Source organism: Pyxicephalus adspersus, chromosome 2, assembly GCF_032062135.1.
Source record: "Pyxicephalus adspersus chromosome 2, UCB_Pads_2.0, whole genome shotgun sequence".
Lineage (NCBI taxonomy): Eukaryota > Metazoa > Chordata > Amphibia > Anura > Pyxicephalidae > Pyxicephalus > Pyxicephalus adspersus.
In genome coordinates, this window is record NC_092859.1 from 97,591,519 (window position 1) to 97,619,510 (window position 27,992).

Sequence of the window (27,992 nt, forward strand, 5' to 3'; positions counted from 1 at the left end):
TTAATTCTTTAGCTGCTCTCACAGTCTAAAACTGGTATGGAACATTTGTATGATCTCCACAGTTCTAATCTTCATTCAAAATTTATGGGTCACCTAAAGATAGTGTTAAAACATTTGAAACAATTCCCAAAAAAGTAAAATCATTTAGACAAAATGTGAGCTTTTAAACCATCACCTGCTATTCTGTGCAACTTTTTGCAGAGTTCTACATTGCTTTACTAGACTTGATTTTATGGCATATCTGACTTGCTTTGAAACTCAAGATTTAAAATACATTTTACAATTGTAACAAGCATGTATGTTGATTACAAGCAGTAAAATGAGATCATAGGGCCTAAAAAATTAAAGTATAGATGTGCCACAGGGTAGGTTGGAAACAATTTCCTTTATCAGTAACTGCATTGACTGTGAGCTGCAAACTCTGAAACAGTCCAGAATTCACAGAATCATGTAGATTAGGTCCCATTTAACTCCTTTATTACCAAAGATTTACCCAGACACAATTAACTGGTATGGTGCATGTCAGTTTACCTTTAAGCAAACCACAAATGGGACCCTTGAGCTGCAAAGGCAAGAGTGTGAGCCATTGAGCCATCATGCTACCTACATATTACACAAATAGTCAGAAATGTCTATTGTGAACATCAGAACATTGCTAAAATCAAATTTACCCCCCAAAAATGTTGGAAAAAATACACACTGCGGAGTATTCATACAGGGCTTTACTTTGAAATTACCATTTTTTTCAGATTTTCCATAAAAGATTATGCATTTTGAATTTGACAAGGTTACTGACATATCATGAAATATTTTTATATTGTGCCTAAGCCATAATTTGCAGGTCATACATTTGTATAAAAACACACACACACACACACATATTGCTTAGGCTATGTACATAGATGATTCTCAGCCAATACAAATGGTTGGGCTTATCTTGGGTGAGAATCTGACATGTATACAGAGGTCATCCCACATCATACATGAGTAGGTCCTGATGATCAACGGCGAACGACTGCTGTACAAGTAATTTGAGAAGAGCACAAGGGGGTGTTGCTTATACGCTCTCCCTCCTCCTCCATTGAACAGTGCTCGTGCATTTTTCTGTCTCACTTTTGTCGAAAATTTAACGTCTGTATGCATCCTTAGTCAACTATTGGTTGTTCAATTATTATGCAAACCTTTTTTTATTTACAGATTTGAACAATATGTATATTATTATTATGTAAAATATTGTATATTTATATATATACTTAAATTAGATCAAACCAAACTTAAACACCACCAGTTGTTCTAACTTTCCATTGCAAGTGATCTTGTTATCTAATTTGTCCAGTTTTTGCCGTTGTCTTTAAGTTCTTCTTGAAATGCGTGGCACACAAAATTAGAGTCCATTAGGCCAAATGTGAGCTTTAATAACAACTTAAGGGCAATATTATTATTTATCACCTTTTTATCATTTTTATTCTCTTTTTAACTGTTTTTTTAAGTTATGTACGTTGGTGTGTGTGGGGAGTTACATTTGTAACTTATCCTCTAAAACTGAAATGACCTTGTCACTCAATGTGTTATGATTTAGAAATAAAACTCAACCTGTATGATGCCTTGCACTATTTTAGTAAAATAAAAACATGAACTGACCTATTTAGAGAGACATAATAATATAAAATGATAGTGTAAATTTCAATAATCAACATCATTCCATTCTAATTTGTCTCTCATTGAAATAAATCCAGTAAATAGCTCTGATAGGTTTTTAGATTGGTTTTGGTAAAATTATTGTACAGCGTTGCATTGGTGCTTTATAAATAAAATGATGAGAATAATAATAATATAATATAAAGTATTTTACATGACATCAATGATCCCTGCACTGGGCAAGCCCTTAAGTGAACAAACAGATTATCTAATGAATTCACAGTCCAGACACTCAAAACATTTGAATACATAATACTATTTTTCTCTTTTGCTCCTAAAAATACGTAATGTATTCCTGGAATGGGAAAACCATATGAAATAGTAAAATCTACAAGGTTTTACAAATCATCTGGAAAATTGCAGAACTAGGTTTAAAGCAATATTCTTTCTATTTCCTCCTTTACAAATCTGTTTTTATTAGTTACACCGTATATGATACTGCATATTATGTTTCAGAAATTCAAGTTGACATTTTTTCTGTAAGTTTATGTCATAAGGCTATAGACATAGATGTTTGAAGGAAAGAGAAGTGTGTGCATTGAGACTTTAGCTTTAGGCAGTAAAGAAAAATTCTCTCCTTAAAGCTCAATTGAAGTCACAAAACTAAATACACAGTCAGAAAGATATTGTACTGACAATTTTCATATTCATAGTCTTACCTCCACTTTCCTGTCACAGTAATAGTATTAAAAAAACAAAAAGTCTAAATGACACCAGTAAAGTTCCAATTTCCAATTTTTACACAGCTGGTCAGACCTCCCTCCGCAGAACAAAACTGTAAATAAATTATGTTTAGGGGTGTGTCTGGTCTGCAATCAAAAACCACTGGAAAGAATGTCAGGAAGCAGCAGGGTATTTTAAAGCATTTCCCAACAAAATCGGTCAAAAACCATTACAGGACTATGAAGAGATAAAAAGGCACAAGATGAGCACCTATTAAACAGAACAGAGTACGTTAAAAGTAAGGATCTATACCCCAACTTTTTACCATAACACCTTTGCTTCATGCTGGAAGCCAAGTAGAAACTAAACTAAATTCTCATAATTCAATTACTTCAGCTTTTTAAAAAAAAAAAAAAAAAAAAAATAAGAAAGAAAGATGGATGTTGTCACTGCTGTCCTCTCACTGCAAAATTAGTTGCTTTGCTGTATGGCTCACTCTCTTGTATTAATTTATTGGGCCTGATTCGTTAAAACTCTCCAAGACACCAAGACATGAGAAATTACACTATCATGGAGAACCGGGTGATCCATCAAACCCGGAATAAATCTAGTCCAGGATAGAAAAAAATCTGCCAACTAATACTAAATTATTTTTATAAAAAATCCATTCCAGGATTGTTAGATCACTAAGTTTCTTCCATGATACTCCATCTTCTCCGGAGTTGGCCGAATGAGTCAGTGACCAGGATAATGTATGTAGATGAGCATCTTTGAAACCTCTCTGCATTATTCTGAATTATTGACTCAAAGTATAAAAGCTAGTAAAAGTCAAGTAATTACCGTTTTTAGACAAAACAAAAGAAATGGCAGTCTTCTTTTAACTCTTGACAAGTTTACATTATTTATTAAATTAAATAATGAAAAAAAAAAACATTTTCATTATTATAGTGTCTGTTTAGATTTGGGCTGACTGTTCAACTTTTGATTTGTTGGCCAGGTAAACTTAGTATTTGATGAAGTAGAACACTGTCCTCTGCACAGCCAAACATTGCTTAAACCAAGTCAAAAGATAACAAGAGATAAAGTAGGAAAATACTTTCTGATGTTTTTATGACCCCCTAGACCTAAATTAGTTTTTACCCTTTGCAGTTCAGGGTAGCCTTATTGATTTTTTTTATTTATATACATTTTTTAGTCTTGGAGTTCAGTTTTAAACAACTAGAGTAGATGGATATGTAGAAAATATACTATATTAGTATATTACTAAATTTACTCTATTAGGGGATTCGGGAAAGGGGGAAATGTTTAAAGCTTATAAGGGTAGAGATACCAATCTCCTTAATATGCAATGTTTAAACTGCTGAGATATGAAAGAAAACACAGATAAAAAAATCTAATGTTGACATAACCCTTATCTTAGAAAAAATATGTCCTTTTAATTTAATATAACAGTGATCAATGATGAAATAATGTTGGAACAGCTTTAAAAGATGTCAGCGATGAAATAATGCCATCTGTCTTTTCCCTATCTAGCTTGTCACTGAACAATGTGAATATGAAGTCTCTGTTCACTTTATTTAATACATTTCTTAAAACCCTTTTATGCAGAACACTTTTACATTTTTCAGTCAGTATTTGTACAAAGAGCATTTATTACCAAATAAGATTTATTATTATTTCAACTGAATGTTTAGTAGCAAGCTGAATGTTAAAATGAAAAAGTTAAGTGCAATTCCATAATGGTTACCTGAAATACCTGAAGTATACAGATTGAAAGTTTTGTAGTTCAATTTGCTGTACAGTACTTGAAATAAATTACCTATCATAGAACAAATATCAAATACATTCTTACAAAGCTAAGTAACTTTAGTTAAGTATCAATTAAATTGGAATCTATTTTTGAAAAAATAAATTAGTATTGCCTCATTTTCTTTTGTTCATAGTTTGCTGAAAACACCAGCTGCATAAAATGTTGTCACTATATAAATAAGGGGTAATAATAAAAATATTTAGGTTAAGTTTCTACATTATGCTAGCCTAATTTACGTGAATGGTTTGGATTGGTAACGCTGCTCCCTATTTAAATTGTATTAGTTTATTCTATTAGTATTGCCTTACTTGTGATCATATGCATACATGATTTTTAGTTTTTTTTTTTTTTTTTCTGTTTATGTTCAATTCTGTACCAGTATTGGTTCAAGTATTGTAAATGTGATTGGTTGCTCAGTATCTCACTATCAAACTTCCAGCATCAATAAAAAACTGGCCCAGCTACAACACAGAAGATGTGTAAAGCAAGTTGCGTGATATATTATGAGAAGCTGCCCATGTTGTAGCTGGGCATTTCTTATAAATGATGAAGCAATTGTTTTGTTGCACAGATCTCCTTTTCTGTTGGCATCTATAGCTCCTTTGTAAAAGATTCAGGCTGAATGTTCTGTCTTTCTTTAGTCACTGCTCACACTGATAGACTGTCATTAGTGGTAATGTGCATTCTTATCCTCATCTGGGATATATAACTGCAAAACATTAGTGCCAGATCTATACACTTTATTGGCTTCTGAAAATGAGTACTTTTGATTTTTGTGTGGGAACATTTGAACAAACATTTTCAGCACTTGAAGGTTTAACTCCAGTGATTTTTTTTGTTTTTGTGTATATGACACATTATCAACTTGTGTGCCTTTGTGTAATGACCCCCTTTCTGACCTCATCTCAAACACACATACATTAGGCTGCATTTTGCTATGCTTTAGGCAATCAAATCTTCCACATTACTCATACTCTAAAATAATGCATGGAGATAGACTTAGAGCTTGTATCAATGTACATGTTCAAAAACAAAAATAGAAAGAGAAAATCTGGGGGAACCAATCAATACTATTTGTTATATAGATGTATGCAAAGGTTAAAATCTGCTATGGTTCCACATGACAGCTACTGCTTTCTAGTTCTGCCATATTTACTGTTTCATTTTGTATCTTGCTGTGAACAGACAAAATTCCCTTAGTAAATGAACCCCAATGAGTAAGTAACAAGTAGATGTTGCATTACTATGGACAAATTCTTTGGCATTGGCTGTAAATATGCAAACTATGTTATAAGACAGAGCTCTGCAAACTATGGCCTTTAGGCCAGAAATGGCCTAGCTAGTAGATTGTCCTAGTCGAACGCCACCTGACTGATCTGGCTTATTCCTGTTCGGCAACCCGCAGCGGAGCTGAAACAAACTACTTGAGCCTACGTGTAATGGCTCCCTTCCCTATTTAACGCGGCCGGCATTAACACTTCCGCCATTGGAGTAAATAGGGAACATTCCCTCTCCTCCATATGCATTGTGGAGGAATAGGATTTCTCTTCAGGGGGCGTTCCTGGTGGGGGTGGAGCCATTAGGCTGGGACTCAAGTGAGAGTCCAGCCTAGTGTGCTCCTGCCTACCCCTGAAATGGCCTAGTGGCCAAAAAAGTTTGCTTTGCTAGGAACCAAATAATGAATGCCTTACCACAATTAAAATGTATGTAAATCCTAACTATAAATTTCAATAATTTAAAAATGTATCCTGTGAGTTATAACTGGAGTTGTCCTTTGCCTTGTGCTCTCCACCTCTGCTGACTATGAACAGCATTACTTCCAATTTTCATGTGTATTACAGAACACCTCTTCCTTTGTTATGTAGTAGAGGAGAGTGTTTTGTAGTCCTAGAACACTTCCTTGTCTATTCCACTACAATTGGTAAGTGTTGTTGTCAAGCTATGACAGGAGGTGAGTTACTAGCAGTTCACCTGGTGTAAGTAAAGGGAATAAAACAAAGAGAATAAATGCAACCTTTACAGAGAATGGTATGATGCAATGTGTAACATTTTCTTTAATTTTGAAATACTTAAAGCCACTGTAGTCAAAATTTAAATACAGATCTGTTTTAAATTTTCAACCTTCCTAATTTGTTGTATTATCCTTTGTAAAACAGCTTTGACAAGTAAGTCTCAACTTTAGAAAACATAAGTACTGAAACACCCCTTAACTATCACAAAAGAAAAAAACAATAATGAAAAAAAAGCTTGTTTAAAAGAAGAACAAACCTAAAAGCCATATTCCTATTCCAGAAGAGTAAAAAAAATGGGATTGTGTCATTCTAGCTGTGCAGCATTGTCGGCAAGTGACAGCACAAAAAGACAGATGCAGCAAATATGCAAGAAAATCTACTTCTGTTTGTATTCATACTTTCCAGCCCATTGATTTACTTGGACATTGAGAAATGTTCCAACACTACAAGTTGACAGAACATAAAACTGCATATTAAATACAGTCTTACTCTAAAACTAAAATTAGCTTTGCATCCACATCCTATCAATATAAAAGTTTACTACAGGAAATTTTATTTACCATGTCAGCAATGTATTAAGAATGTGCAGTGGCAAACTTTCTATTTCATTGAATATAAACTCAGTAAAATGCGTGCAAATAAAGCCTTTAAACGATGTTTATTCTGACTACTTTCTTCAGAATGAAATCCCACAAAATGTTAAAAGTACAGAGACAGCGATAAACAGATGACTAAGAAGATGATTAGAACTGCCATGACTTTGGTTATACCATATATTCCCCCACACTGTGTAGCCAGGAAATCTCAGAACTAATGTCTGTATAAATTCACATTCAATCTCACCCTTCTGGCACACATATATACTAACCTACTAATATTGGAATATTATATCTGAGGCTATGGGTTATGGGTCTGAGGCTATCTGACAAATACACAATACAACATAATGGCAGATGAAGTCTGCGGTAAGACACATTACATGTGTTAGAAAAACAAAGTTACCATTCACGTGCATTTCACTCCTGAAAAAGGGGCCACATACAGTTTTGCCTACAATTAGGAGTGTAAGCAATTACAAAATGTTCTGCCTTGGCGTGTGCAATTTTGAGCACTTCGTGATTGTTTTCAACAACAAAGTTTGTCAGATGAGTAAACAAGCGATGTACACAGAGCAATTCTGTTCTATAGAGGGGGAAAATTAGCAAGAGGCACCTTGCTGAACTCTCTCGTCCCTTGACTTGTATAGTGGTCATTCCCCATCGGTCGTTCTTGAATCTGTCCTGATTGACCCTGGAATTATATCAGTAACCACTGTACAAATGTCAGATTCTCGACCAGATGATCACTACTGTTTGTATCGAGAATCCTCTGAGGTGCTTGTTAACATGTAATATATTTCATGCATTATCAAACCATCCAATGCCTAATACATTTAGCCTTCCTGGCCCACCCTCAATTAACTGATAAATGATAATACAAACTGTTTTGTGTATTACCATTCCTTGTAATAAGCATTATGATGAAAGTGAGTGATGAACCCCTTAGTTTAGGAAAGCCCTATTGTGCTCTGTAGTAGTTTCTTTTGGAACTCTTAACGTACTCAGTTTTTTAAATACTTTTTTATTGGTAAATTGGACTTTTTTATTGGACAGCAACTCTGTCTAGTTTATTGATGAATGTCCATGAAAATAATACATTTTTGAAGCTACTGCAGTCTTGATTTGGTTGTTAAAAACACTCAACTTAGGTTTAGAATATACTGATTGGATTTGATGATGTTGTAACCATTACTTTTTTTTACGAAAAGTCACCCTTATGCTATATAAATATTTCTTAGTTTAGGGCCCTCTAAACTGTCATCTTCTGTTTATCTGTCTGTCCAGTCCAATATTTCTAGAGTACACCTTACTTTGTAGTGATGCTTTTGTGATTGTATTCAATTTTCTTTTTAAGGATTGACCTCCCACATGTCTGTCTATATGTCATATTGGTCCAATGCCTGGCCCAAAGTATGCAAACAAATAGTTCTGTTTTAACTTGACTTTTCTGCATAATTGTTCCAATTATATATTAGACATAAATAGATTAAAAATCAGAGACAACATTCTATCATTTTCAGAAGTAATGGTTTTCTACCCAGTTTTCTTAGTATCGGTATTCTTTAAATGAATATATATATGGTGCTAGTTCTATTGTTTGACATTATCAAAAAATAATTTACCCAAATATCTTTTGTGTGAACTATACATTTCCTGTACAATAGCTTAGTTTTAAAAACTATCCAAATATTTTGGTAAAAAAGGTGGCAATGTGTGGGAATTCAATAAGGAACTATACTATTTCTCCCAACCAGCTAAATACATAATTTAAATATTTTCTAATTCATTACAGTCAATCCCATTATTTACAAACATTTTTTTACATTATGTGGCCAGATAGGTAACATATTGATTTCATTAGCAACACAGCTTCCAATACTACCTCTCAATCCATCCACATTAGACATTATATCATCTCCTCTGTCCAATGAGCGGAGAGGTGATCCATGAAACATCAAGCCCTGAACCACAAAAGAGGAAGACTGATTTTGTTAGCTAAAGGGTTTGGCAGAAATGTGTAGATCTCAAAAGTAGCTGAACATAATTACAAATCCTTTTGCAGGTAAAACAGGAAAAATATATATTTTTTTCAACTGTGTATTTGGCTGATTGTCTGAAGCTCCATTTATGTGCTTAGAACACACAGAAAAGAAGGACATTTGGAACCAGAAATGCACATAATGTCACATTTATTACAAAAGAAGACAATAAGGAAAGTTTGTTATTTTGAAATTTACTGTTACTTACTTGGAAGGTGCAGAATTTTGGCATATTAAACATTGAAACATAAACACATCATATTTGAGGTTTAAATACATTTTTAACACAGGGTACATAAGCAATCAGTTTTCCCTGTTTAGCCTTTTGTGGCAGAATTCCATGTTCAGATTTCTGCTAAAAATAAAACTAATATGGTTCATAAAGAGACAGTGATGTATATGTTGAATATTCGGGACTGTACAGTAACCAGATAGTAAGTAACTGTCTACAATGCTGACCCTACCAAACTGATAAAATGCTCTTTATGCAGAAGTAGACTACTGATTGTTACATGAAACATAAGTTTGGCTTTAAGCCATATATTAATTAGCTTCCCTTATTTTTTCTACCAGATGTTTTGTTCAAGCATGTTAAAAGTTACCTTTGGCAACAATTACCGAAACACCGTTTTTATGTTCTTTGCTGTAAATCCAAAAATGATGGTCTGATACTATGTGTGTTTAGAATGACAATCTTTTTAATTTTTTTAATATGATAATATTATTTGCCATTTTTAGAGAGGAGAATATCAAAGCAATACACATAATTGTGTTCATAAGAATGAAGGAACCCCTTAACTATCATTTTAATTATCCCTTAAGGCTGCATTTTATTCATTCAAGCTAAAGTTAAAGGTCAGTGTTTTTGAAGACTAAAATAAAGTAAGGTATTGTTTCATCATTTTTTATTAAATGCAAAACTGTTGAAGGTTATATGAGGTGAGATGTGTGGCAAAAGGTCCCAAGAATTGGTTTCCTTTTTTTTAATACTATAGAGCTAAGTTTGTGTGCTACAGGATACAGATAGACTTTTCTAATCTAACTTTGCTGAACGCAGAGTTCCAAGTACTTGTACAGAGCTGACTACCACTACTTCCCATCAGGACCAGATGAGTAGGTATGATTTAGTCAAGTGATTCCTTTTCCCTGTAGGCTCACAACATTTTTTGGCACATTTTACATTTAATACTATATGCCACAAAATAAAAACAGCAAAAAATAATAAACAGAAAGCAACCTAATAGATTAAGAAGCTTCAATCCAATAGATATAAAACCTTGAGTACTAGAGCACAATGTACAGAGTCATATGTTAATGTTCACTATTGGAAAAACCTTGCAACAATTTACATTGCTCACGGCTGCTTTGTTAACAGCTATTATTCAATCTGTGTTTAAAATATTATCCTTAATACATCATATACAATTTACTTTTAGGATATATTTCTGTTCGGAGATATTGGAAACATTTTTCTGTTTTTATATTAACAAGCTGAACATACCACATACACCACAGGCGTTGCTACACACACCAAAAACTGTACAGTGGGCACAGTATGAAGCCGCAGATATATATTCTGCACATTGTATACCCAGAACACTGGGCATAAGATCTGCAGAACATATTACACCCAACACACTGGACATAGCACATAGAAGCTGGCACCATTAAAAAGCACAACAGGCCCAGCACACATTGTTCCCTGTACACTAGCCATAGTACACGGATACACTATACCCAGCAGAATGTTTTTAGCAGCAGACACAATGGACAACAGTTAGCTACTGGACACAGCACATAGCATATCCAGTACAGTGGAAACATTACCAATACATATTAGCATAGAGCATCTTGGAACAAATACTTTAGCAGAGAGTTTAACATAGCATAACCAACCACAAATTAGATCTGACATTGGTCATAATTTATTATATTGAAATAAGGATGCAGAAGTTAGCAGTATTTTGTAGGTAATATGGTGATTTGTCTATGATATGGTGATTGGTTTTGCAAGTGCAAAGATGTGAGGTCTCGATGAGAGATGAGGTAAGGTGGTACAAAGGTTGTGTATCTGATTTCACAGTTGTATGTTGTAATTTCTTTGTATATGCTGTTGTTTTGTTGTCAGGTAGTCATTATTTTATTTTAAAATTACAGATATATTTTATTTTTGTGGTATTGTTATGATGTACATCAAAGGCAAACCAAAAATTTGTGATATATACTCATGTTCATATGTCCTGTTACACTCTACAAACACAAGCCAGGATCTTAATTCCTAAACATTATAACTTTTTCAGACTTCTCATGTGTGCTCTGTGCTGCAGCTTCTTGAATTATGCCATTCTCACAAAACAGAGAATTAAGCTGCTGAATAGGGGTGAGAGGACTGGGAACAAATCAAGCTTTAACGAATCCAGTCAGATAGTTAGAAAATGTAATCCTATTAAAAAATTCTGACTCAGGATTCAATACCAAAGATTTAAAATGATTGTTTTTGATGAAAAGTCACTAAGAATTGTTGATAGTGGTGTTATATGATGTTATATTCTATTTAATATGTTTTTCTTTGTTTGAAAAAGGAAATGAGTGCCCGGGAGAGTCAAATAGATAACTATTTAACCTTTTCTTTCTGGTGAATCCTGTACATCACTAAATATACAGGAGAGAGATAGCTGGTATGTAGGGATTTTGTCATATTCAGTTATAAAAAGGACCAATATATGCACTGTAGATTATTCAGCAATGTCAGTATATAAGTTAAAAAATAGAAGAAATTTTAACTTTGTGTCACCCTTAAGCTTTGGAGGAATACCTCTGCCTTGGATAATTTATTGTGTGATGTGAAATATATCACCAATTAAAGTGTTCCTAAACACAGCTCACCTGGGAGCACAGGAGGTCTCAATGGACAATATTTATTACAGGAGAGATTAATATTTACTGTACCACTATACTGTACTTGGTATATTCAAACTTGGTTGTCAAACAAGGTGGGAACAATTTCAATCTGAGTCAAAATCAACTTTATTCAAAACTATCCGATCACCCCTACTAATCAGCACTTTATTATTTTATTGGAAGTAAATGATCCCTCTACATGATGATCTACTGAGAAATCATTCACACAGGATGGAAAATCCAGCTGAATGATTACTTCAATCGCCTATAATGCATTTATTATGCAGTTGTGCCCTTTTCAGTACAGAAATTTGACAGTATTATAAAATACCAAATAAAACAGACTAAGACATACCTGGTAAACTCTGCTAAGAACTGGACTTTATAAATCGGAGCCCAACTTTATAAGATACATTTCTTTTTTAAGGGGAAATAATGGTATTTTAATGCCTTTTAAATATACACAGTAATATAAACCTATTTGAATGAGTTGGTTCACTAAAATCAATGCATTCCCTGTTTGGTAGTAGTTTCATCAGCATTTATCGTAGAAGGCACAGTGAATGCAAGTCATTCTCTTCCCTATAAATTTGTAAAACATCACAAAACATAAATTGTCAATCTTCAAAAATGTGAAAGCTGCAAAAAATAAATGTAAACAACTATTACAAAAAAACAAATATAAAACATAAAAGGTAAGCACCTAAAGGTTCCTAAACATATCTGCAATTACATCAAAGTTGTGCCATTTTGACAAAGCTTAGATGCTTCCTGGTAATGTCAAAGTCTGCCCACTCACTCCAATATTTCTGTTGTATGTGCTTAATGAGGTGTATAAATTTATGGAATATGACTTTTACTTCAGCTAACCAAATATATATATATACATATATATATATATATATATATATGTTGCAATTGCATTGTGAGTGAAAATAATTCAAAGATTTTTTATGGTGTTATCTGTTATGTAATGGTGCCACAATGTCAAATTACAGTGACTTTATAATTGTTACAGTACTTGAACAGCCTGTACCTGTTTTTAACAAAGAAAAACTGACACTGAGATGTCAGCTCTGTCTTTAAAACCAACTTGAACTTGATGAATACCTTTCATATTGTTTGCTTGGTTAAATAATAGAGAAGCAAAATTCAATTATTTATCTTGTTGCAAATGTTCTGTTTTTTAATAACTTACTTAAAAAACAAAAAGCAAAAAAAAATTTCTTAAATTATGTAGACATGCTTAAGATTAGTGGTAGGCTAAATATGTAAAACTCCATTCCACTATGGAATCACATAAATCAGTGCATTAATTAATAGACAAAAAATGTAATTGTTTTTCTGGAATAGGCATTAGTATGGACACCAAGCATTGTGTGTAAAGGTTCCACAATTGGAGAGTTAAACATAGGAGACCAGAGGCCGATTTTATAGGGATTTTCTATGACCCAAGATGAGAGTTAAAATTAAAATAGAGGCATCTATGGAAAGAATAAAAAGGCAGTGCTGAAAAGTTAAAATTTACTGGAATAACAACACTTATGTTAAAAAAAAAACAATGTTCTTAGCAAAGCTGCCTTTTCCTACCTTATTATTTTACTTTGGTAATAGAAGCTTAAGCAACCTTTACCAGAAAAAAATATGAACTTCAATTTATTAATAACATTGGTGGATAACATATAAACTTTATTCTAGGCAATGGAAATGGAAATTTACAAACAGCTCCTGTAAAACATATTTTATTGCTAATTACCCTTATACTTAGACTGGATATAACACCAATATTCATTATTGTTAAAACATGGAAATTGACTAAATCACAGAATGTTTAAAGGGAGGAATGACTAAAAATGATTATTTTACCATTGGTATATTTTATTGGCATCATTTTACCAATTATAATACTGAATTATCTATTAATATTTTCCTGTAGCTAATAACAGGATATATTTTATGTTTTAAGGGCCTCCCAGAGTACTGCTTAGGAAAAAGGTTGCACTAGCGATATATGGTATGTTGTATAAACTTATCTGAGAACAGAGATTCATGGTTCATTTTACCCATATACTGTTTGGTGTGGTAGGGGTGTATCTTGGAATTAATTGTAAAGATACACATTTCCTTAGGCTGTAACAACTACCGAACATATGAAAATCAATCTATTCACTCTGGAATGATCAGCTGGAGATCCATTTCATGGACCCTACCTATGTTCTATGCCTAATATGCCATTCAAACAAATTGTTGAAACTGATTTATGTTTTGTTAGACATTGTGGTAAAGTTAATAAAGGTGTTTAAACTGTTCACTTAGCATAGTAAATGATCATTCTGCAAGACTTTTTTTTCAGCTTAGTGAGCCTTTGTTGATTGCAACCATCCAATTATGTGCTAGCAAAAATAATGTTTTTCATTCTTTTTTAACTCCCTGTAAAATGTGATTTTTTACTACATTTACTAAGCTAAATTAGAATTCCTCTACAAAGTGATAATTCACTTTTGAAGTCAACAGCGTAAATGGGTTTAGTTAATTGGCTTCATTTTCCGTATTAGTAACTGTAACATTTATTTCAGCTGGACGGGGTTGATACAACTGCACATGCATACAAGAGTTCTCTCATTCTAGCACTAAGGTATACCGAGATTACACATTGGGTTGTGCATGTGGAGCACATTGTATATAATGAAGATTGTGAACAGGCAAGTAGGTCTGTTTTAATACAGCATAGCACGCCTCTTCTACAAAGTAGAGGAACTTTCTCACAATACTTTACTTTTTTAGTGTAATTTCATTTGAAATTAAAAATACATGGGCAAATATTTTTAGAATTATTTAACCCCTTGCTTTGCTGTTGTACCCAGTATTATTAGTCAAGCAAAGAGGTGAGGGATATTCTCATTTCTAAAATAAGGCAACTTTATTGTGAAATCAGAAGCTTGGGGATAGATCAGTTACCTGAAGTTGCTGACCTGTAGGGAGAAACATGAAAAGACAAACCTATTTATGTTTTTTGGGTATATTGCCCAGACAGATGACTGGCTGAATAGAGTTACGCATTATTTGCCAGTATTAGATTTCCAGGCTTCAATCTTGCAGAAGATACTATCTGCGTGAAATTTGCATGTTCTCCTCATAATTTAATATTTTTCCTCACACATCCCAAAATCATACTAGTAAATAATTCCCCCCCCCCTTCTTTTGGTAAAGACATTTGATTGTGAGCTGCTTCGATGGACAATTAATGACATGACTATAGATTACAATATTAATATGATTACTAATACAAAAAAGGTGTTTTTTTGGTGATTTTTAAGGGTGCACTGGGCTTTACAAAACAATTGGTGAAGCAAAAGGAAATTAAAGGCTAACTTCAAATACATTATAAAAGAGTAATTTTTTAAAAAATAGTGTGGATACATTTTTGCCTAATAATACTGGGGCTTCTTTTTAACAAACCACTAAGCAACTAATAATACCCCCAATTGTCTTTAGTTTATTTCATTTTTATTTCTAGGTATTAATATACACTCTGGACATTGGAATGCCCTTGCAATATTGTAAAGAGACCTCTTCATGATATCTTGTAAGTCATACAAAACTTGTAATGGAAATAATAGGCAGAATCAAGTTGACCAAAAAAAACAATTCTAAGCTAATAAAATTACTTACACCGTTCTAAAAGCTTTTTACACTGTCTGATAGGTTACATAAAATCAATTGTACTTTAATTTTAATTGATTTTTCTGTTAGCCAGACAGATCTGCGTTATAAATAAATTAAGGAGCATAGATTCAGTGATAATTACAAACCCAGTGAGCTAAAAATGTTGAGTGTGTCCAATAATTTTGCACATGTGGCCCCTACTGTCAAAGTTCAAGTACTTGATAGGTGAAGTATTAATGAAGTGTGCTTGTTCAAAAGATAATTTTATTTATCATCCTGAAAGCAGAACATAATTAAGATACCCTGTCATATGAAATGATTGAGGCTTTAATTTTAATAGCTGGTTACTCCATTGCCTGCATTACTTCATGGGAGCCTTTAGCAAGTTTGATCAAACAATATTGTATGATAATAGTGTAAAAATAGTGAGATAGGCAGCATAGTTCATGTTTAAAGTTAGAAAAGCCCAACTTTAAACATAAACTAGCATTCCTGCAAATTTATATTTTGTAGGAACCTGTAACATTTTCATCCATCAACAAGACCAAAATCTTTTAACTTAATAAGAATGCTACATTTTCACAGTGTTGATTAATAGACTCAGTTAAATGGTCTTCTTAATTAGTCCGTTTGGGATATAGTTTCATATTCATCATAATTTTATATTTCAGAAGTGAAATTATTCATTTTGCCCTTGAGTATTTGACATCCGTTGTTGTTATGTAACTTACAATTATGAATTCTTTCTTGTCAGAATTTGTTTGTCATAAGTGCTTCATCAAATGAAAGATTAAAAAAGGACTACAGGAATGTAAGTATTAAATCCATGTTGATTCACAATTATTTGCAGTACAAAACTCCAGAAATTAGACACAGATTGTCTAAAACTTTGCTTTTCGACACAATTGAATAACCAATTTTTATTATTTAAAGAATTTAGCAGAACTAGGTAAAGTTGTGGGTCAGAACTTCAAGGGCAGGTCATATTTACATCAAAATATTTGTTTTCCTATGCTCTTACCCATGCAATTATAGGTTAAGAGTTGCTGAGAGTGTCTGTCTTTCTTATAACCCTTTTAAACAGTAACATATGTGTATATGTGGTTATTGGCTAAGGAAGGCTGTTTGGAATGTTTGAAAAACTTTGGAATATTGGGAGATATCAAACTTCCATCGAATGCCAACAGGCTACTGAATTATTTATTTAAAAAGCTCAATCCCAAAAGTAAAGCTATTTTTAGAATGTGTTTACATAAGGGTATATTGGGAAATGTGTGTCTATATATGTATAACCTAAACATTTTATTAGATTTGGATAAAGTATGGAATGGTTAGATCTACTGTCAAGTTTTATTTTTCTGCGTTCCAATTTGGTAGATGTTCCCACACTATTTTTACTGGTGGCCAGTATTTTGCTTCACTGAAACAAACAGTGAAGGGAAATATATATTTTTACATTTGTCACCAGAACAAGAGCTGATGGAAAATCTTCCAATGACACTTGTTTGGTATTGCTGTTTAAAAGAAAAATTCCTCCTATTTTGCAGAAATTTCCTTTGTTTCCTAAAGTATCACCATGAAAGGAAGTAAAGAGAACTCCATAGAACCCACTAAGATGAATTACTAAATGTGAAATTAGCTAATAAAATTAACACTAGCTGTACAAGGACGTATTAAAATCTCATGTAAGTGTAACAACTCTAATGTTGTTTATCTTTTGTGTTCTACAATACCTAGAAACCTGTATTTTTTAAAATCGTAACATTTTGATGTGATATATTCCTAAAATGAAACATTTTGCAAATATTTGCAAAAAAAGCACTAGATAATTAGAAAATTATTTCACATTTTGTACTTCTAACATAGATGACCTCAGAATTGTGGTCTTAGTTGGTAAACCCACACTCTTTTTTGGCTCCTCTTCTGGTGCAAATTAGTGTTAGCATGTGTACATTTGATGTATTGTACTTTTCAGTGTCTTAAGTGCTACTCATGGGCCATTGTCAGGCTGGCAGTGAGGATGCCACTTCATCACCCCAGTAAACCAATGCCATCAAGGAGATGCCCCAACTGAGAAGATTGAGGTGCATATCACCCAAAACTGGAGTTCTGCTAACTGGGCTAACTGAATACACAGAATAATTAGAAAGGTGAACTTTGTCCCTGTTAAGTATTTTTTTATTCCAGGCTATGACTCTGAAACACTTTAGCCAAATTTTATTATCATCCACTTTCTGAGGAATGGGCCAAATAGGGGTAGAAATGTATTGCTTTGGCTTATAACAGTTGCATAAACTAAGAACTAAATCATCCAAGCAATGCCTGCAGCCAGTGCCACACATGTGTAATATGTCAACAGCATTCAGGATTTTAAAAATTGAATATGTTAGTAAAAGTGAAAAAGAGAGACATTTGGTGGCTTTGCAGCTAGCACTCTTGATTTGTTAGCACTAGGAAATCAGGTTCAAGTCTTTTACTGGAAACGTTTCGTTTGTACCTCCCTGGGTTTGCATGAGTTTTCTTTGGGAACTCTGGTTTCCTTCAAATTATGCAGTCAGATCAAATAGCTTTCCCCAAAAATTGGTCTTAGATGATGTTAATGACATATGACTATTGTAGGGACATTGCATTGTGAGCTCCTCTTAGGGACAGTTAGTGATATGACTATAGACTTTGTAAAGAGCTATTTAACATACCAGCACTATATAAATAAAAGTTTTTATTATTACTTCTTTGTTATAGTGCCAACATTCAAAAATATATTTAGTAGGCTCCTATACCAGACTTTCCTTTTCCTTCATTGCTTTTGTGTAAAGTATGTCCAACTGGGACAGAGATGAGATGAGTAAAACAGTACATGCAGTCCATTAGAGACATGTTGGTGACACAGACACCAACCACTAATGTATCAGAGGGAGGGCAAAGCTATTTTTCTGTTCGCCGTACAAGTTCAGTACAAGATCTCAGTTATTTTTTAGAATTTATACAATTCAGATCAGTAAAATTCTAGTACCTGTGCGCTTCCTCCTCAGTCAATTTATTGTACTGATACATTCACTGATTTACAAAAGCAGTAGAGAAACCAGTCATCTCTAAAAAAAAGACCAGATGCATCTGATGTTCATTTGTATGTTAGGAATGGCTGACAATATGTAACCAAAAATAAGCTGATACTCAAAGGCTTCCACTATAGGCTCAGGACCAGAAATGTAGAAATGCTTTCATAGCAGAAAGAATTATCATTGAGATCCCTGCTTCCATATTACATTTTTTTACATTGAAAGACATGGAAGCTTCATTATCAGTGCACAGCTGAAATACAATGTATATAAGAAATGATATGATTTTTTTTTACAATCCTGATAAAAAACAAACTTGTCAGCTGAATGATTTCATTGGCAAAACACAACAAAAAAGTTATGGAATGCTTGCATTTTTACCATGTTGAAAAACTGTCTGGCTTACAGAAATTATTATCTGCTGCTCCTTAGCTATAGACAGATACATGGCTTTTTTTACAAGAATGTCAAATATACAGTAGTAAATCTCATACTGCCACATTCATCTCAAAAATGAATCTAAGCCTACAATCAAAAACGTAAAACATTGCAGCCTACTAAGTATTAGATGAGGTGGCTTCATTTGTTTTCTTTTTTTGGAAAGTTTGGTATGTGATCAGTTTCTAAGGGATAGGATTCATGACTACTTAGGTAGTGTTGCCGAGCCTAAACGTCTAAAGTTAAGGAGAGGATGAAGAGAAAAGTGGCTCTTTAAGGCAGTATTATTATAAAATCTAATATTTATAATTTTTTTAATTTGTATTCAATAAAATAAAGTAAATGTCAACATACATACATATAATGTAAAATATTAAACAAATATAATTGCTCTCCAAAGTAAGATGATGAATATGGGTAATTCGTCAAACACTCAGGATAACTTCTATGGTGTTAGAGAGAAAAAGGAAACGAGTGTCCTGTCAGCAGGCAACCAGCACCTTTCCTTTTTATTCAAAGAAAGCAATATCCAACCTCATTTTCCTGTGCACTTGAAAACCTCATGTCTCTCTTACACCATAGAAGTTATCCTTGGTGTTTGACATATTACCCATATTCATCATCTCACTTGGAAAGCGAATATCTGTTTAGTATTTTACATCTCTCTACAGATAACTTATCCTCACCAAGAACTCAATCCACCAAGTCTATTCCACCAGTGTTTTAACAGGACTACTTTCATGTAAAATCAAGCTTGAACAAGTGTATTCAGACCACTGCCCCCCCCCCCCTTTGTACGATTCTGGCATTGGGGTACAAGCTCAATTACTGATCTTCTATCCTTTTAACCTACGCTACCTGGTCAAAATACCAAGGTCTCAACTGCCCTGAGGAAGTCCACGAGGGTGAAACGCATCATTAACAGGAAAATCACCTATATTGACCCTCACTTCACTGGGGTTTGGTGTACATTATAACCAACCCGATGTAATGTATCTAGATTCATAATGTCAGAGTACTAAAACCTTATATGTATGTATGTTAAGACATTTATTTTATTTTATTGAATATAAATAAAAGATTTTAATCAATTTTATAATAATATTGCCTTAAAGAGCCACTTTTCTCTTCATCCTCTCCTTTTCTTTTTTGGCTTTTTTCCCTTAACTTGTGATCCTGACAATGCACATTCTGTTCTGGGGAACCAGCACACTCACTCATGGTTATCTGTGGAGGAGCACTGTTAGAAGTACAGAAACACAGCCCTCTGTTTTTTTTATATAAAAGAAGGAATGTATTTGTATCTCTTAATATACTTTTAATCTTTTTAATGTATTTTTACTTTCTTTTTTTTACTTATAGGACAGATATATTAAAACACTTTCATATGTATTAAATTAAAGGTGAACAAATAAGCTAAGATCATTGATGGAATTCACATATACATCAATTAAAACTTTTGGGGGAAAAAGGTTATTCAATACTTTAAAACAGTGGTGCCCAACCTTTTTTCATCTGGGGGCCACTGTTGACATTGGGATAAAACTTGTGAGCCACAATGCGAATAAACATTAAAGATGTATGATTAAAACTGGAATAGTTTTAATTTAAAATTAAATTAAATTGAAATGTTTCTAATTACCATAACGTATATGGGCCAAATAAAAGTAATGACAAATCAAGACTCTCTGTAATGGCTACTTCTTGGATCATCTTCAGGGCTCTACATCTCCCCATTCCTGAGAAATTATGGTTCAAAGAAGATAAGTGGCCAGCTATTTGTGACAGGGTAAAACGGTATGATAGGTATAGTTTTCCTAATCTTGCGATGGCGCTGCAGCAATAAAATTTTAGGGGGAGTTAACCACAGGTGTCCGCCACTTATTATACATTTTAATATACCTACAGCTCCCCTTTCAGGAGAATTTAGGATTCAAAGAACATAAGCAGATATTTATTTGTGACAGGGCATCATGGTATGGTAGGAGTGATACAATTTTAGTTGGGGGGGTGGTAGTCACAAGGTGTATTCTCCAGTCCCCAGCGTATTCTACATTTCCCTTCCTCTACTGTTAAAGAGATATTGAGGTTCACAAAAAGTAAGTGGCCGGCTATGTGTGACAGGATAGCATGGTATAACAATTATAGTTATCTTTACATTTCCCTTTTCTGACTGAGAAATAGGGGTTCATAGAGAGTAAGGGGATAGCTATGTGTGGCAGGGTAACATGATATGATGGGTATAACATTTTATTGGGGAAGGGGGGAGCATAAGGAGTTTCCTACTGGCTCCCACATTTCCAGTTGCTGACATCCCTTTGTTCCACAACAATTAGAGTTTGCAGAATGTAACAGGCAGCTCACCAGCCACTCGGTCCCTCACACCGCAGCATCTGGAGACTTGACTGCAGGGAGCAGTGAGTAGTACAGAGGGTCTCCCCCAAACTAGAGGTCCATGGCATGAGGAAGAGGTAAGTGCATAGCAACCTTACTGCCAACCTGAAAAAAGCCTTGAAGTTTTGTGAACTTTAAGGGGCATCAAAGTGCACAGACAGGGCAGGGAGCACCTCTGCTGGCAGCACGATCTTATACAGAAACACAGGAAATGCGTGTGCCCCACCCCCCACAAGACAACAAGCAGAAAGAGCAGACAGTGAATGAGGAAAGAGCCGTATCTGACATCTCTGCGGGCCAGATGTGGCCTGCTGGGTGGGATGTGGCCTGCTGGGTGGGATGTGGCCTGCTGGGTGGGATGTGGCCTGCTTGGCGGGATGTGGGCCCCGGGGCCGTAGGTTGGGCACCCCTGCTTTAAAATATACTGAATCTGTAGATTTACTTAAATTTTTTTAGAAAAAAAGCCCATAAAGATTTTCCTCTGTGTAGTTTAATGTTCATAGAATGAAATTCACATTATTAATGCTTTATTGAGATTCAATGACAACTTACTACCTCTGTCAAGTTAAAAAAACTTGTCCCTTACATTTAAGGAAACAGATCAATAATGGCAATCCAGCATGCTAATCTTTCAACATTCTAACATTTTTATGAATGATAAGAAGCACAAACTGTGTGCATTGCTAACCCATGGTTGGCTTAATTGTTGTTCAAATCTGTTATATTGCTTGGATACTGTATGAGCACTCAGTGGGACTGATATGTTAAAGCACTCCAAGGCTGTAGAAGAAAAACTGCCACCTGGGTGATCCATCAAACCTGTATCTGGTTCAGAATTGAGAACATTTGCCAAAAAATATAAAATTATTTCAGGATCACCATTACCATGATAGTCTGTCGTATCCAGTTTTGGAGCGCTTTAATTAACCAGGCACAATTATTGAAATCATTAAAAAAGAGATATTGAGATAATTAATTAAAATTTTGGTTTTAGACTAAGGAAGAGGCAGTAATGTCCCTGCCCTAAAAACCCAAGTGATTATAATTACCTGTAATGTAAATAAAATGCAGAATCTACAGTTAGGTTTATTAGATTGGGGATCTATTAGACATACAGTAATTTGGGTAAAACTGTTTTTTAACCCTCCTGCTTGACCGTAATTTTAAGCAGAGTAAGGCTGAGCAACTTAAGAAACAAATGAAAATGTTAAAACTCTTTTACATAATAAATACCAAACCATTAAAAACATTTATATATGAATAAAACATTCAGCTTGAAAGGGTTCTAGAATTCACAATGGCAGATGGCTGGCTCAGAATCATACTTATGTAACTGTTAGAAGCCCAATACCTTGCAGAAATATCAAATGAGATTTATGGGTCACACAGTATCATAAACTGTCCATTTATTCATCCTAACTGTAATTATATTCTGTTTAACTGTATTATATTCAGTAGAGCATATATCTGAAAAAAATATGTTGGAGTTATGGGCAAAACTATTGATTGAGCTACAAATTATAGTAATCACAGAACAACTTAAATGAAAGCTTTATAAAGTAACTATATAATTTTGTAAGTATTATTCAGTATTAAATGAACTAAAGCACTTGTCTTAGATCAGTGTCATTTGGTGCTTTGGAATATATAATTTAAACTAATTATTGTGTCAAATTTTTTTTCATGGTAGGCATACTGTGTATGTTTTGTCAAGTAATTTTATAGAAAAAAGTTAATATGATGAAATCATATATTAAGTTTGACATTAATCTTAAAAGCAAAAAATATATTCTCCAAAGAACAGCACATCATTTTTAATATATACTGTAAGCTTTAAATATATGTTCTTTATTACATGAAGCATGCTTACATTTCATCAAATCAAGAAAGCAGAGAAAACCAAAGAAAAAGTGTTGATAGTCTAAAAAATGATAATAAATACAAGACTGCTTTTTCCCCATTTGCCATGCCCCCCCCACTTACATTATTGTTGCCTTTGAACTTAATGAAAAAAAGCAGGGTGAATATCACAATTGTATATGACCCCGTTTTTTTTAGATTTTCTGCATGTAGTACTTTGCAAAAGGGTACTTTACTTTTTTCATTGAGCCAAGTAAACTTTTGTTCATGTTAAACAGCCAATTATGCAGAGAAAAAGTCAATAAAAAACAGAATTTTCCTGTACCTAATGAGTTGAGTTAAAACATGTACTCCTTTAGCAAATAAATCCTTTCAGAATCACACACTCAGACTTTATTAATACCTTTATGTGATTTTAAAATACACATATACATTTATCCACGTTCTCAAAAAAAAAATGTTCCTTTTGCAATTCCTGACAATGTAAAAATACAAAAAAGCTAAGTCAAGTTTTTGTTTGCTGAATTAAACTGCTCTAACTTTAAAAACTACATATTCTCTACTACCAATCATTTTAATATGCACAGTTTCAGTGCAATTTTCTTATGTTTATTTCAGATGTACCAAGCAATAACAAATGTTACAGCTTTTAAAGTTTAAGTCTCAAAGAACTATTTCTTCTTTTTAAACTTTAAAACTAAACAATGTACTTAGTTATTCAGTCATCCAGGGGCACTCAGTCTACAGATGTGTACAGATTAGGGATAAGCAAGTAATTACATGTAACAAATAATTGACATATCGCATTCATTTTCTGTTCCCCTAATGACATGATCCCCCACATATTAGAAAGACCTCCATTAAAATATTCAGATAACCAAGCTATTAGCACTTTATAACCTTGCCTGAGTCTATGTATTTATTACCTTTATTTATAAATATCTGAAAACATGTATTTATATATTCTATGATTTTAATAAATTAACATAATCTTTAGCAATTGGTTTCTTAGAACTTTTACTAGGTGTTTTTTATTGTTACTCATCTTTACTCAGTACTTTAGAAGTATATTGTGGAAGTGCTGCTTTACCACTAAAGGTCAGAATGCATCCCTATTTTTTAATTATTATTCTAAACTATTGTGTTTATGACAGTAGCTGTCTTTTAATTATGTAACATTTTACAACTTTTTTTTCACATGTTCTGCAGATGATTTATTAACATACAAATCTGATTGTTGCAATGCTTAATCAGTGGCACTAGTTCTATACAAATACATTACACAGCATATGGATGGTTTATAAAATAGAGTAAATACTTGTTTATTACCCTATACTATACTAAAGTTGAACAAAACTTCTAAGGGGATACTCCTCATGAAACAATCAAATTACCCTCACTATTAAAATTATGTCATATTAGATCCGTCCCACAATCCATTCCCCATTACATATTTGCATTCACATTACTTCTGTTTAACTGACTTTCCGGCAACTGCTTTTCACATTTTTGTTTATTAAACTTGACGTTTTCTGTATATTCCAGTAGCCCTACTTTTATTGACTTACAACCAATAATTGGTTGTGTTGCCTGTGATTTTCCTGCCATGTGTCCATTGCCGTATTATCTTTTCTGCCCTGTCCTCCTTCTACACTTGCCTTTCCTTAGGATGCAAACAAAATTCATGACAACAAGACTGTCCATTTAATACAACAAATGTTTCTATACCAACATCAAATTTGTTCAGCTGGTGTTTAGTCTGCTCTGTAACTACATCATATTGTTTCCACTTATTGTCCTAAAGACGTTCTTCACCTATTCTCCATCGGGAATCCTCTCTCCCATAGCTATAGTATCTCTCTCCCAGACTATATCCCTAGCTGTTCTTTTCAGGTGCAGGCATGTTTAGTTTGGCAGATTGAGTGGGGGATGAGATGGCTCAATTATTATTATATATGAAAGGTTCTCCAAAAAGGTTCTGCATTATTATATTTTTGTTGGAAATTTAAGAACAGCAAAAGTAGTAATTTGTTGTGTTTGAGTGTCATGTGACTAGTCTGTCTGCCAATCCGGCTGACTTTACAGGTTAGTAAAAAAGTGGTCACAGTCTGGTGAAGATGTCTGATCTTTGTGGGCAGAAGGTCTTCTGGGGGAACAAATTCAGCTCTGCATGTGTGTTCAGTATGGGGTTAAAGTTCTCTTCCATACAGTCATCTACAGCCACGACTATGAGGAATGTAAAAAGAACCCTAGAGCATGTGAAAACCATGTGAATACAGAAGAATACCAGCAATGGAAACATCCATCATTCACTGTAGCAAAGAAATTCCAAACTATCACCAGGAAAGTTTATGTTGACCTTTTTCTGGGACTCCTAAGGGCCTATTGTGAAACCTTTAATGCACTCTAAAAGAAGAGGAAATCTGTCAAAGGGAATTGTGTTTTTGAATGACAACGCCTTCCCCAAACTGCAACCCACACATTGGAAACCCACAGACAATTAAAAGGTTATGGAACACCCAGCTTAGAGTCCAGATTTAGTGCTGTGTGATTTCTCCTTTTTGGACTGCTCAAACAAGCTTTAAGTGGAAGAACATTTTCATGTGATAATGATGTGAAAGCAGAGATGCATCAGTGACTACGCTATCTACTAAAAACATTTTTTGCTGGTAGCATTAAAAAGTTGGTGCACCACTGGGAAAAATGCTACCCTAAGAAAGGTGAATATATTGAAAAGTGATGTCATTTGTCTTTGAATTAGCAGGGTAAAATAATATGTGGAAACTTTTTGAAGATTCTTTGTATATAGATTTGGATAGACATATCTATAAGGCTTACATTTTTACCTAAGTCTTATATATGATAGACTTATGTGGATTATCCTTCTATTGCCATTATTCCTAATAAATGATCAGTATCATATTTTGTAAATGTGAGTGAATCTGAAGTGCACATGTTTTTCCTCACAACCCTCAACACCAAGTATAATGTACAGTACATATGTCCTGCCAGATCTACATTTTACCACCATGGACCATCCTGTGCCATTTTGTCATTTAAACCATAGAAATGCATTATTGCTTTGAGATGGGAACTTCATACCTCTGTTACATGAACCTTTTCAAGAATCAGCATATTTGCTAGGAATAATTACATTACTTCAAAACCTAATATAGTCTACTTAAAGGGAAATTATACTGAATATTTAGTGAGTACAGACATGTTTTAACCATTATTGCAATGTTTGTTTTAAAGTCATTTTCAAATGCCTTTTACAGTTTTACAACTTTTCCCATCTATATTTTTATTATAGTATTTATTATAGAGATTAGTCACATGGAATTCACTGTACATATTTTACATTTTTATGGTATTTTGATTATTCTTATCTCTTTTAAATATTTATGAAATGATTATACATTCCTTTTATGGAGACCAAGACTTTCAGGAAACAAGTAAATACATCATACACAAACCTTGATGAAGTTAATTTGTGCTTCACCTTTCCCCACCTTGAAAAGTTGACATTAGCTTACTGTCAGTACAATAACATCAACCACTTAAAAATGGCAGACTGACAACATGATGACCCTTTATGAAATGTAAAAATGATGCTAATTGTCTCTTTAAATGTCTGTTTAGATAGAAATTATGGTCATTTTAAAATCATGGATGTTTTCTAGCTGAAATGACAAGTAAGAAAATACACATCTGAAGTCAAGCAAGTGCACTGGTGTAGGGAAATACATCACTGTAAGCTAACCTGACAGATTAGATCTAATTTCCTTCTTTAAATATCTGTCACTCTAAGCATGATATAAATAAAAAGTGCTGTATAGCAAAACTTTCATATGTGCAGAATTACATTACTGTGTGAATGGCCTACATATGCAAAACAAAAATAATGTTATTGTTAACTATAAAAATACACCACAGGGCTGCCTAAATATTGTAAGCATCAGTTTTTTATGTTTACATTAAGAAAAAATTAAGCATTTGGTTAAATTGTAACTGTCCTAGGTGCTATTGACATTAATATACAGTAGTAAAGTGCTGAATGATATGTCAGAGCTATATAATTACAAGGTAATGATAATAATAGTCTCCTGTCACTGTTGTTTAAAGCTTGGTCTGCACGGTAATGAAAAAGGCATACAAAATTTAAAATTGAATACATCATACTTATAGTTATAGATATTATATATGTATATAAGCAAAATGTGTCCTTCAAATAGAAAAGTAGGACTACATGTTAGAAGATAGTTTATTCTGGTTTCCAGAAGGAAAATCCCCCAAAGTATTGAAGAGAGGGTTGCAAGGAAAGTTGCATTATAAGATTCCTATATATCTCTTTATATAGACTCCTAATTTTGGATTGGTTGTCCCTTACAGTAGCAAGATGGTATCTCCCGTCATTCTTTCTTTATTATATGTTTCAGCTGGTAATTTAATTCTGCTGAGGGATAATCTGGGTGGAACTACAGTGAGAAAAGGTAAAAGCTAATTAAAGATACTTTAAACAAATCACGGGCAGTCAGGTCATTTTGACCCCTTTATACAGAACACCCTATATAAAGTACAGTAAATATATATATATATGTAATACTACACAGTATATTGGATTTTATGTACCATCTTCCACACCTATGGGGTCAGAATGCATATTTATCAGTTTTATTTTTGCATAAATACACATATTCTTTATTACTGCTAGGAGAATTTCCCCCAAATCAGGGGACAGCTCTGAAAAAAGAAGCAAAGGCTATTTCTATTACCAATATAGCCACCTCTGCACAAAAACACAAAAGTCCTGGTGAGTTAGTAATGGTAAAAGAACACCTGCAGGGGGACCA

The 27,992-nt window shown here is 33.6% G+C and overlaps 1 protein-coding gene and 1 long non-coding RNA gene across 2 annotated transcripts in view; one reads left to right on the top strand and one right to left on the bottom strand.

Moving 5' to 3' along the window:
- Window positions 1-27,992, bottom strand: part of GRM8 (glutamate metabotropic receptor 8) — a 500,467-nt gene that overhangs the window by 19,940 nt on the left and 452,535 nt on the right. The window lies entirely within an intron of this gene.
- LOC140324044 (uncharacterized) overlaps window positions 1-27,992 on the top strand; it is a 134,771-nt gene that overhangs the window by 11,224 nt on the left and 95,555 nt on the right. The gene's annotated exons all lie outside the window — the stretch shown is intronic.